The following is a 13,226-nucleotide window of genomic DNA, read 5'->3' as shown; positions in this document are numbered from 1 at the left end:
AAAAAAAAAAATGGATGCTGGGTATACAGGAGCAACATAAGTTCACTACAAATACAAGTGACCTTTTGAAGGATGAATTCTTGAACTGCACAGCAGAAAATAAAAGATAAAGGAGAAGGTTTGGTTAAAAGCCACATCAGATGAGGGATCAGTGACTGAGAATAATTTGTTAGACAGAAATTGGATGGAACAGGTCTTAGAGTTTCATATGGGCTTGGGGAACTTGAAGTGGGTAGTGTGGGAATGTATATAGAAAGCAAGTGAGGATTTGGTTCTGGAACTTGGGGGAGGTTCAGGAGTATAAACAGGCTTCAGAGGGGTGCCTGAGTGGCTCAGTGGGTTGAGCATCTGCCTTTGGCTTGGGTCATGATCCCAAGGTCCTAGGATCGAGTCCTGCATCCATCAAGGCTCATCAGGGAGCTTGCTTCTCCCTCTGCCTGCTCTGCCTGCCATCCCCCTGCTTGCGCTCTCTCTGACAAATAAATAAAGTCTTTTTTAAAAAGTTAAAAAAATAAACAGGCTTGAGAATTATGGTTCAAGATTGATTTCATCTCAATTTTGGTATGTACAGATAACCATAGTTCTGCCTTTATGATGATCATTAACTTGACATTTTTATTACCAGGCACTTGGAAAAGACCTATAATCTACAGGATTTGTAACAGCCTAGGGTAAGAAACTGAAGCAAGCCTCAGAGGAAACCAGTTGGGGAAACTCAGTTTGTGGAGAGGAGGCTGCCCTCACAGAATCAAAGACTGCAGAAGTGAGTTGAGCTAGTCACTCAATCTGTCCTTTTGTTTAGCATCTTCTTGGTCTATATCAAACAAAGTTTCAAAGTTGCAAACGATAATGATGGAGAATTTGGTACATTTCCCAGAAAAGATATATCTGTATGATTGTTTAGTCATTTTGAGAATATTGACACCATAGCATTCTTATCTGCTGCTAAGATCCATGATAGTTTTACATATTTTCCTATAGATTTGAGATGGTCAGTTCCTTTGTAATGACTTCATATTTGGATAGTTCTCTCTTATATGGATCATGGCCTTAAAAGTTAAAAACAATTAATTTGATTTCTTTAAGCCAGTTTCACAGTGAAAATAATCTTTCTTGATCATAAACTACATTCCAGTTGTCTCAGTAACGGGTGTCATTGGCTATAGGTGGGTGGGGTTGGAAATTATGAACAGCTGTATACGAGCGTTTCTTCATGCAACAAAAATGCATAGCATCTACTTTTTCCAAGTCACTATGGTAGGCATTAGGGATTATTAAAGCAAAGCAAAATAAGAATAAGTAAAATTTGATTCTAGTCTTCAAAGAGAAGCAAATGATTTGCACAATATAGATAAAATATAGAAGCAGCTTTGGGTAGATGATTACAGGAGACAAGCATACTAATGATGAATTGTTCCAGGGGGAGACTGGGATGAAGTGAAGTTTGTCTTAAAGCAGCAGAAATTGAAAAGGTCCTTCCTGGTGGAGTGGTTACAAAGGGAAAGAAAGGCAAGTAGCTTAAGGTGAGGAAGGAAAGGAATATTGTGAATGAGGCTAGAAAAGAAGGTTGGGGCATTATTCTGAATTCAAGACAGAGGAAACAATTCTAAGTGTATGTCTTAAAAATGGTGAATTATAAAGAACTCTAAAAAAATCTTATATAAAATAATGTGACTTTAATTATGAAGTGACTTTAACTTGTAAGTTCCCTAAGCGTGTTATTTTGTATATCATGATTATAGAAGACAATCTATAATTACAGTTTATCATCTTTACAGAGAGTGACTGTTAATTGAAGAAGTGATGAAAATAACCACTTTTTCATACTCAGATTTCCTTAATTTCCCATTGTAAGAAATCCAAGCACCCCTTGTGTCCTGGAGAGATGGTTTGAAAATACGTCACAGAATGGTTGGTTTGAGGAATTTGTCGTAATTGAACAGCAACATCCCAGATTTCCCTGGGGTCTGAGCTGCTTCCTCTGGTTCCAGACAATAAGAAGAGAAAAGCCTATGGACTGACAGACAAAATACAAACATATGTGATGGGAAAGGAACAAGCCCACTTTATTGTGTGACATGTGGTATTGGACTCATTAATTTATTGCCTCATATATCTAGACAAAGTCAAGAGAGAGACATGTATCTTAATTTATTTATAATCAAATAGTCTTAGAGTTTCCTCTTTCTTAACAAAAGATATAAATAACTCTTCAAAGAAAACTCACTCCTCAGAAGACGTTTTTGATGAGATATCAAAAATGACCATATTTTTCCTGAAGATGAGTCCATATGACAACCCCTTTCTTGTGGTTTTTGTTTATCTCTACAGCCTCAAAAAAAGGTTTCTCTAACCCACCCACCCCCCCCCCCCGGCCTAGGTCTCTTTTTCTTTTAGTGAGAATCAGGGAGAATTTAGTGAGTGTTTTAGTGAGACATTTTTTTTGGTGAGAAGTAATAGGGACAAACTTAGCTAGCTAACAGGGATTAACTATCAGAATTTATACTGAGCAATTAGGACGATAAAGTTATTCACTGAAATCCAAGAGAGTGAAATGGGCCATGGTGGGGGTTTCTGGAGATGAGGGACTCCTAAGACAGAATAGCTTCTGTAGTTTTTCAACGTCTCAGTGCTCCAGAGATTTGGATTCCGTAGATCAAGAAGGGCCCAAGCATTTCCATGAGGAAGCATCTCCCAGACAGATTCCGATAGGCAGCTCTCAGGAAGAATCCCTCCTGGGCTGCCTTCCAGCTCCCTTGTTAATACCACTCAGCTGTGTTCCCAGAGCCACTTTCCATTTGCTTCTCCTCCTGCTTCCAATTAGCTTCCTCGTCCTCTGTCTTTTCTCTAATTCATAGCTTCTACTTAACTTTTACTTTGCTCCCTCATTACTTTGACTTACTAGTGTCTGTTCTTGCCTCTAGCTGTCTCACGGGCTGTGTGTCTGGTTGTGTAAATTAAAATGCTTAATAGGATGAGTCTGACTAGCTCAGTTTGCCCTCAGCTGTCAGACTTTTTGTGCCAGTCTACCCCATAGATCATTGGACAACTCAGAAATTGATTTGGTCAGCTGCACTTGCCTGGGCCAATCAGTTATGACTAGGTCGACAGGGGGCAAGGGTGGCGGGCATATAGTTCAGAGCGGCTGCTTATAACAAGGTCTGGGCATGGAGCTTCCTGAGATGTGCCTGGGGATCTGGGAGGCAATGTGATCCCGTTCTAACAATTTCTTCAGAGATTCTCTGTGATTTATGATAGACATGAAGACAGTACTTTTCAATTTGGAGGATATGGCCACCCCTTTTAGGCATAAAAATATTCCCTATACACATTAGTTGTTCTTTTAGAATCCATGATTAAGAACATACATAATACAGGGGTGCCTGTCTGGCTCAGTCAGTTGAAGGTCTGCTTTGGCTCAGGTCATGATCCCGGAGTCCTGAGATCAAGCCCCGAAATCAGGCTCTCTGCTCAGTAGAGAGCCTGCTTCTCCTTCTGCCCCTCACCCAGCTCATGTATGCTCATGTACTCTTTCTTTTTCTCTCAAATAAATGAATAAAATCTAAAAAAAAAAAAGAAAAGAAAAGAAAAAAAAAAGAAAATACTTAATACAAAACATACAAAATACAAAAAACTACGAGGACTTCAGCCAAAGTTTTAAGAGTTTGTATGTTATTACAAGAGTAGTGCTTACACTTTAAAGATAATAGTACGTTTATTATGTATATAAGGCCTATCAATTATCTACAGAAAATGCTTGGTGCTGGTATGGTTTCCTGGACTCCATGAACTAGCTCTGTGGCTTCTTATAGGTGTTCTGCTCACAGATTAGGAATGATTTTGTGTACAATAGCATTATATCAGGAAAGCCTGTATTTGAGCCTCAGGGTTCACTACTCACTAACTTCATTTCTCAGAGTCAGTGGTGGTTCTACATTTCCTCCTCTTGAACCTTGGCAGACTTGTGACTATTTCAACAAGTAGAATGCAGTGGGAGTAAGGCCAGTGATTCCTCGGGGTTGGTCATAGATGGCCAAAGAGCAACTACCTGGCACATACAATGCAGAATTCACAGGGAGGCAGGGCTTCAGGGATAGCTTGATCAAGCAAATCAGTGATGTCCCCAAGATCCTGTTTTGTTTTATTTCTTTCTGTTTCTCCATTCTGACTTCTGTGATATCAGTTTTATTGATTTCATTCTACATCTTTCCTCTGGTCAAAAAAAAAAAAAAAGTGCCAATAAATCCTGGGGTGACATGGCCCTTTAGTTTTTTTAAAGATTTATTTATTTATTTGAGGGGGGAGGATGGGAGATAGAGTCCCAAGCAGACTCCATGGGAGTCTGGTATCCCACATCCCTGAGGTCATGACCTGAGCTGAAACCAAGAGAGAAGCTTAACTGTGACACCCAGGCACCTCTATTTATTTATTTGAGAGAGAGAAAGAGAAAGAGAAAGAGAGAGAGAGAGAGAGAACATGCCCGTGGGCATGCATGCTCCAATGGGGAGAAGGGCAGAGGGAGAGAAACTCGGGCAGACTCTCTGCTGAGCTCCAAGCCCTGTGGAGGTAGAGGTCTGGGGGGAGAGCTTGATCTCACAACCCTGAGATCATGATCTGAGCAGAAATCAAAAGTTGGATTCTCAACAGACTGAACCACCCAGGCACCTCTCCAATTCTTTTTTTGAAGGATAGCATTCTGCTCCTGTTTCGTGTCTCATCTCTCTAAGGATATTGTGGTTTCATTGATGTTTTCTTCTCCTTTCTCTATTGTCTCTTTCAACTGAGGTCCTTTTTCAATTTGTTTGTATCTCTAGTTTTATGTATTTTTCCTGGAATATTCCCTCAAACAACTTAGAATTCTTTAATAATTAATAATTTATATTCTATTAATATTCCAGGAGGCTTTGGAACAATGGGCAGTTTTTACCAACTTATACTAGTGAGATTTGCTATATGGTAATCAGATGTCAGGTGAGTTTTCACTGTAAAAATCCCAAATATCAATGTTGTAGGGCTCCCCTCCCCCAACACACACCTGAAGCCATCTTCTCCTGAGAAGAATTCACCTATTTTCTACCTGGATGTGCCTCATAGACACCAGCATTCTGGGAAAAGAGTAAGGGAATAGGCTGATGGTCCAGCTCTTCAATCAGCAAATTTTGTTGATTCTTCAGTTTTCATTTCTGCTCTCTGCCATATCTGGGGTTCTCTGGTATGGAGATACTTCCTTTCCATTTTCTCAGAGACCTTGGTCTCTATATATTGGAGAGGATGGATAGTTTTCTGGTTTTATGGAAAAGGTCTACCTGCTCACTGTGTAGATGATCCATTGCTCTCCCTAGTTTCAATTACATATTTCATTTCCACCTTAAAGTTTCCCAGGAGAACCATCTTCAGAGCCTTTCCAGGGCTCTCTGCAGGTGGCTTGGCTCAATTTCTCCTGGCATCCCTATCCACAGGTGCTTAGGTGGCAGCTTTCTCAAATCTAGTATCATTCTTCCATCTGGTTTCCAAATTCCAGAGATTATTAATGTTGCTCATCAGGTATCGTATCCTCTCACATTTTCTTTGTGCTTGTGAATTTGTGGCTTTTTCTACTTATTTGTTGCAGTTAAGAAGAGTAAGAGAATATTTAAAAATTAATCAATTTACTATATTTAACTGGAAAATCTCTCCCTTTTTCTTATTCCTAAAGTGTTTTCTCTAATCTTTTTTGCTCTGAGACTCTCAGATCTAAAATGTAGGAAACCCAGAGTTCATTTTTAGCTCTACTTTGTCATCAGCTGTGTTGGAGGTCACTGTCATGCCAATTTTCCAGCATGTAATATGTCTGCAGCCTTCTCAAGGCAAGCTTTGCCTGATTCTTGCTATGTCTGAATCCTTCAGCTTCCAGATCATCCAGGCAGAGATGATCGGGAAAGGAGGAGTGGGGTAGCAGGAGAAAACCAGGAAGAGCTCATCCGTGAAAAATGTGGGATTTAGGACACTGGGAATACAATCTAGGCTTATCATGTTTTATTTCATGTGAGTATGCTCTGAAGAAACAGAAGAAGAGGAAGTGTAAGAAGAAAAGGAGAATAGCAAATCATATCAAGAAATGGTAGGTCTTGCAAAATTAAAAAAAACGAGAGTAGAACACATAAGATAATTATTTAGGGACTGCTTACAGAATTTATTGGGACAACTTTACCTAATTGTCAAGCAATTCAATAACAATTATGTGTCTCATTAAATAGGAGCCAGATTAACTTTGTGGAGTGCACTATTTGATTAGAATAGTCAGCAGTCTACACAAAATTTAATACCTATTGTTTGTTGATGTTGTAATCAGCAGAGAAGGAGCTTGCTGACAGCTGGCTGCAGAAAGGCAAAGGGTACCAGTGCCAAGAACCCAAGAGAAAGGTGAGGAATTTTTGGAGCTGGAGTCAAACACAGAGTTCGGGACTCCACCATTGCAGCCAGGAGGCATTCAGCAAATCAAAGAAATTGATCCTTACCTTGGAGTGGTGGGCAAATCTGTGCCTTCCTCTCTTCTCATTTGTAAGGTTGGAGAAATTAATAATAACAATAATAACAACAATAATACCTAACTCTTAGGATTGTTGTGAAAATTCAATGTCTAAAATATAGTAACTGTTCAATAAATGTTGGTGCTATTATTATTATTTTTTTTAAGTTTTTATTTATTTACTTGAGAGAGAGAGTGCACAAAGGCAGGGGAAGGGTCAGAGGGAGAGGGAGAAGCAGACTCCCTGAGCAGAGAACCCAGTGCGGAGCTCCAACCCAGGGCCCCATAATCATGACCTGAACTGAAGGCAGACACTTAACTAACTGAGCCACCCAAGCGCCCCACTATTTGTCTTGGCAGGGACATTTTTATTAGAGTTGTAATTGTTACCATTATTTGTTTCCACGCTGTAGTGAGAATAACCTGAGCATCAAGGACAACAATGCAAACAGGGGAAGGGGTCAAGGTCAAGGTCTCATAGCATCAGCCTTCAAGGGGAGGAAACAAGTCTTGCTTCAAGTCAGAGGCCTAACTCCAGAGACAAATCTACAAATGGTAGTTTTTCTTTTGGTGGATTCTTGCTTGGAGGCGAAATCTCTACCTTATATTACACATCATACCTTTGTCCATCCTATGCTGACTTTGTCTTTTTGTTCACTGATGACACAGCAGTACCTAGAATAGTACTTACTGGCTTCATAAATAGTTGTTGAATGAATGGATGAGTGAAAGGTGGGCCGAATGATGGATTTAGCAGAACTTGGTTGTTGTTCTGGGTATCAGGAGAATGCTCACGTCCCATGGTCATTTACAGCTTAATAAGAACGAATATGGGTTGGCAGGTACACTTCTTTGATTTGGCTGTGTGCTCTAGTTTTTTTTTTTTTTTTAATCAGCATTTTGTCAGCTTTTATTATACAGTGTTTGGATGATAAATGAGTACTTTCTCACAGAAAGGTAACACATGGCTCCTGCGTTTTATGAAATAACAAACCCTTCATTTCATTACTAGATTTTTAGAATATGTTTCATAATTAGAGAAATAAAAATGAGAGTCTGCAAGGCTAAGCCAAAATTGAAAAGTTTTGGAATGAATCCAGAACCATCTAGTCTTAGGCTTGTGCATATTTGGTGACCAGAGCCCTATATATACAGGAGCTAGTGATGTTGGGGGAGGTAGGAGGGCTAGAGACAGGATGGTCACAATTTTCCTAGAGAGCTGAGTCCTATAGAAGTTTCCACCATAAATGGACCTGGTTGAAGAGGCTGTTGTTGAGTAAACAACAACAAGATGATTAAAGAACCAGAGTAGGGAATGGTACATTTGGATAAGAGTTTGGACAACTTTTATTTTGGAATAACAATAAGTTTGGAAGTCTGGGGGGACTCCAACTTCTGGGGGGAGAGAGAAGAAATGACAAAGGTCAAGTAGACAGTAGGATAAGAAAGAAAGGAGGATGTAGGGGATGTAGGGTAGAGATACCAGTATAACCAAGACCTATGGGCAATGTGTGTCCTAAAGGAACAGTTGTTCGCATGTTCCAGGTTTTTACCATAATTTTCAAAATGGGGTCCATTGCAGGGTCTTCTTGAGCAACTTCCAACTTGTCTAAATCTGCCAGGTATTTCTTTGTGCCTAAGGACAAGCAAGTTTCGTTTTATGTAGGGCTAAGAGATGCTTACTAGCATAGTAACCTGCTAAAAACTAATGGTTGCCAACTATAGTTATTTGTAAGCGAAATATAATGCCTCCTAAAATTGATGAAAAGCAGCTAATTCAGTAGGATACTGATGAGTCTGGTTGGCACTCGGGGGTGCACAGGCTGTAGAGCTCAAATTGCACACGTGGAATGATGGTCGGAATTCCCACGCCTGTTTGAAGGGACATTTTGTTTAATGGTGTATAATCAGTGTTTTATTGCATTGCTCAGGATTTCCAATTGCTCCCATTCTGACTCCTTAACAAAAAAATGTGAATTTAGCTTCATTATTATAAATTTGTTTGTTTTTTATTTTAAAACATTTTGTTTGATTTATATTTTGTTTATTATGTTAAAATAAAAAATAAACTGATAGCAGCCTTGAAAATTCCCTGGGCAGATGAAAACTAGTTTAGTCATACGAACAAAGCTCAATTTAGCTTACATTGTAAGACCAGCCTGACCTGGGTCGTTTCTTGCTTATGCTTCTAGAAATCACAAACAAAAAAAAACTGTTTTTCAAAATTGATATGAGGTAACCACTAGCCCATTCCCTATCATTTAAGAAAATCCTCGTCTTCTTTTAATTCTAATTCTAATATTATAACCAATCACTATGAAGAATGAACAATCATTGCTTTCTCATTAACAATCTCGTACAATATATGCCAGAGTCTCAGTCCATGGTTTGATTGGCATACTCCCTGTTTGCAAACTGTCTCTTTGGTGGATACACAGTAAACTTTTAACAATTGCTACTTCAGTGAGTTATTTTTTTTTACTTCTGTTATTTATGAACTTTTGACAATCAGAACACTTGCAAATAGTGACACATATTTGAGGCAATGGTATTTGTGGCTGACAATTTTTTCTACAACTGGGCTTTGGCATACAAACAATCTAATACTAGAGAAGATGTGCCCACCTGGGTACCTGTTCCAGCAAAGGGAGGAGGGTTATGACCTCTGCTATCATCTCCCCTGGAGGAAAAATCGTGGACCCATAGGACATCTTGTCATAATTTTCCCTTGTTCAAAGTGCAAAAGGAGATGTTTCTTCCCAATTTATTTATAGAAGCACAAATATCAAAAGAACAGGTATTTCTTAAAAAGAGTTTTAAGCCAGAGATTTGCAGGTGCTACATTTTCTCTTTCACTGGTGTAGGCTGTCTCCAGGGCAGGTGTGAAAATATTGTGGCATACCTCTTTTACCAACAGTGGTCACAGCCCATCTGGGAGAAAAAATCAGTGCATGGCAATCCCTGACACCCTACGACTCAATTAGGAGATCTCCCGAGAATGGCCCATTTCCTTCTGTTTACATTCTCATCCGCTACACTATCACCCCCTTTCATGCTAAAGTAGAAACCCCCTCAAGGCAAGGATTAAAAAAATTTTTGTAAAGAAGGGTTTGTTTTAGTCTCTTTAGTTCAGAGGTGCATCCTTCCTTAGTGCTTTAAACAGTACCTGGCATTTAGTAGGCACACAATAGACATTTGTTGAGTAAATGAATGAATGTCCTCCACCTCATGCACCACGGATGAAGGTGATGGTAACAGCTAACATTTCTTATTCTTTTATATTTAGCAATATACTAAGCACTTTACATGCATTTTTTTTTAAAAGATTTTATTTATTCACTTGACAGAGAGAAATCACAAGTAGACGGAGAGGCAGGCAGAGAGAGAGAGAGAGAGAGAAGCAGGCTCCCTGCTGAGCAGAGAGCCCCATGCGGGACTCGATCCCAGGACCCTGAGATCATGACCTGAGCCGAAGGCAGCGACTTAACCCACTGAGCCACCCAGGCTCCCTACATACATTATTTTATTTAATCTTCACAACACCCACAAAATAGGTACTACTACTACTACTATCTTTCTTCTCACTTTATATTCTGAGGTTTAGGGGAATCTAGTAACTTCCCAAAGGGACTCAGCTAGGAAGTAGCTCTCCATCACTCTTCCACATTGTCCTCAAGAAGTTTACAATTAGGAAGTTAAAGTAGAAGTATGTGAAACAGGGGCGCCTGGGTGGCTCAGCGGGTTAGGCGTCATGACGCCTTTGGCTTGGGTCATGATCCCAGCATCCTGGGATCGAGCCTCACATTGTCGGGTTCCCAGTTCTATGGGGAGCCTACTTCTCCCTCTCCCTCTGCCGCTGCCCCTGCTTGTGCTTGATCTCTTCCTCTCTGTCAAATAAATAGATAAATAATCTTAAAAAGAAAAAAAGGGTGTGAATCTTACTGCTGTTTCTATCAGTGCTGTTACTTTCCATTTGGAGCTTAAGAATCACCTGGAAGTCTTGTTAAAAGGCAGGTTGTGTTTCAGCAGAGTCTGGACTGGGACTGCACGTCTGAGAAGCTCCCAGGTGATGTGCTTCCTGCTGGCACCAGACCGTGCTTTGAGAAACAGTGCGCTCTCTTCCCTTTCCCAGGCATTGCTTATGTTATAGGCTTCTGGGTTCCTCAAGTATCTTTTATGAGATGAGTCCCACCTTCCTGGTTCTTACAATATCCAGGAAAATTTGGAATTGCTCTTACCTTAGAAATTTTGAAAACAGATTAGCTTTAAAAATGAAAATACAGTGATTTATTTTGCTTTTGAGTTTTCTAGAATATCTGATAAAGCACATGTCTCATGTGTACAGTCCAATAAATTTTTACACATGTATACACACACACATATCAAGATATAAAACACTGCTGGCCTAGGAAGATTCCCTCAGGCCCCTTCTTAGGGACGATTACTCCCTCAAGGAACCACACTTCTGACGTCAGTCACCATAAATGAGTTCTGCCTGTTTTTCAACTTCATACAAATGGAATGGGTAAGAGCAAACAATAGGAGCTCCTGGCTTGTGCTCCCCAGGTGCCAGAACCACTCCCCAGCTGGCTTCCCTGAGGTGTTACCAGTGGGGGCCCCTCAGAGAGGTCCTCTGTGACTCCTTCTGGGGACTCCAGAACAGACCAGACACCTGTCAGTTGGCCTTTTATTTCTCTCTTCCCTCAGCTAAGAAGATAGAGCCTCCAAGATGCTGTGGCCCCGCCCCCACCCCCCCACCCAGCCCGCAATTTCAGATCCTCTCCTGTCATGGTTGTGGGAAGAATTCCCCATGAGGGACAGGGAGGGAGGTCACCATCCTTCCTCCCCTTCCTTGCCCCTCTGCTTGCCTCTCCTTTCTCCATCTCTTCTCTCTTTCTTTCTTCAACCCATCTGCCCTCTCTTCCTCCTTCCCTCTTTCCTTCCTTTTTCTTTGTTTCCTTCCACCATCTGTCTGGATCTCCCCTCACTGTCATCCTGGAAGCAAGTTTTCTCACCAACAACTTGTGAAAGCACATCTCTCCTGCCTCCATTCTTCTGGTGAGGGTTCCCATTCCTGGGCCTGGGGTGGCCTGGAGAGTCCCAGTGCTACGGCTGAGCCAGGCTGCGGCAGGGGCTCCAAGATAGTGTTGACAGGAGCCTTGGGAGGCAGACCTGAAGGCCAAGGGTGGAGGAGGTGAGCCAAGAGCAGTTTTCCTTCCTTTTCTAGCCCCTTCTCTTTGGGTGTCACTTCTCTTTTTAAAGAAGGTAAATGGGGAGGAGGAATGTAGCAAGAAGAGAAGTCTCTCTGTTAACTCCTTCCTGACCCCTTCTTCTTACTCTATCCATTTCTGTCCAGTTCCCGCTCTCTGCGAGGAATCATGGACAATCCTGCCTATCTCTCCCCCTGGGAAAGACTTGATCTGAATTAGAAGCGGGGGGCTATGCTTGGTGGGGGGAGAATGAGAAGGGAGACACACTGAACTGGGGCAGGAAGGTGGGAAAGGTGCTTCTGTGTAAAAGAGTAAGGTTGAGCCTTTTCTGAAGTGACATCCCTGGACTCAGTTTCACACTGTGTCCCGAGGGGTACGGAGAGATGACCTCACTATAGGTACTGGGCACCACATTCCTGGGGCTTTGTGACCTGCCACTTTTTTCAATTAAGTTAATCATATGAAAATTAAAAATAAATGCTCAGTGAAATTAAGGAAATCGTTTTTCAAGTCCAGACCTCTTTCTTGACGTATCTATCACACCAGGGTTTCTAGCATTGTACAGAGGACCTTTAAAAATAGTTGCTAATCACTGCATATTATAGGGAAACAAAGACTGGCCAGATGTTTCAGACTCGGGGCTAATTTTAATATAGTCAAACATAAATCTGTGCATGATTATTTCTTCTCAAGTCTGAGTAGATAATCAACACATAAGGCATGATGCTGCCTGTATTAAGATGATTAAATGAACAATTCACATAATTAGTGTTCAATTATCATCCCCAAATGTTTATTAAATGCTGACATATTGATGGAGCTGTGGTTAGACCCTACATAAGCCAAATTAATGAGACAGGTAACTACCCAGGCACCTTTCACTATTCCAAAAAAACCATGATGTTAACATGACATACAAAATAATGACACTGCTAGGCATGGCATTTTTAGAAAGTTCTGGGATAATTCCATTTTACTACTAGCTTTTGTGAAGATACTAATTTCAACAAAGCTATGAAATCTGTAAACAATTATGTTAGCTGTAACAGGATTGATTTAGGGTATAGTTTGGGTTAAATATATATAAATTTCAAAAAATATATCTATTACATGTTATAAATATAAAACATATATTAAAATATGTATTATATATTATAATATATGGTACATATTTATTATATACTTATATAAAATACATAATTCATATAAAAAGCGATTTTTCTACTTTCTCATAGAGATTGTAGCATTTTAAATTCCCATTTCTCAGAAGAGAATAAAATGATTATTAAATCAATTTTTATTAAGTTCTTTCTTTACATGTTCTAGCAAGGGAGGAGTGAAATCAGGAAAACCTTAGAGTGGGATGTGAACTGAGGCTTAAAAGAAGAATAGGTGTCTGCCCTGATGTCTTCATGAGGGACGAAGGTTATTTTGAAAGTAAGTGGGCAGAGAGAAAAGGTCTGAACACAACAGACAACTTAGCGTAGCTCAGTTTGTCTGGAGTGAAG

The sequence above is a fragment of the Neovison vison genome, chromosome 1 (genome assembly GCF_020171115.1).
Source record: "Neovison vison isolate M4711 chromosome 1, ASM_NN_V1, whole genome shotgun sequence".
Taxonomy (NCBI): domain Eukaryota; kingdom Metazoa; phylum Chordata; class Mammalia; order Carnivora; family Mustelidae; genus Neogale; species Neogale vison.
Note: the sequence above shows the minus strand (reverse complement) of the source record.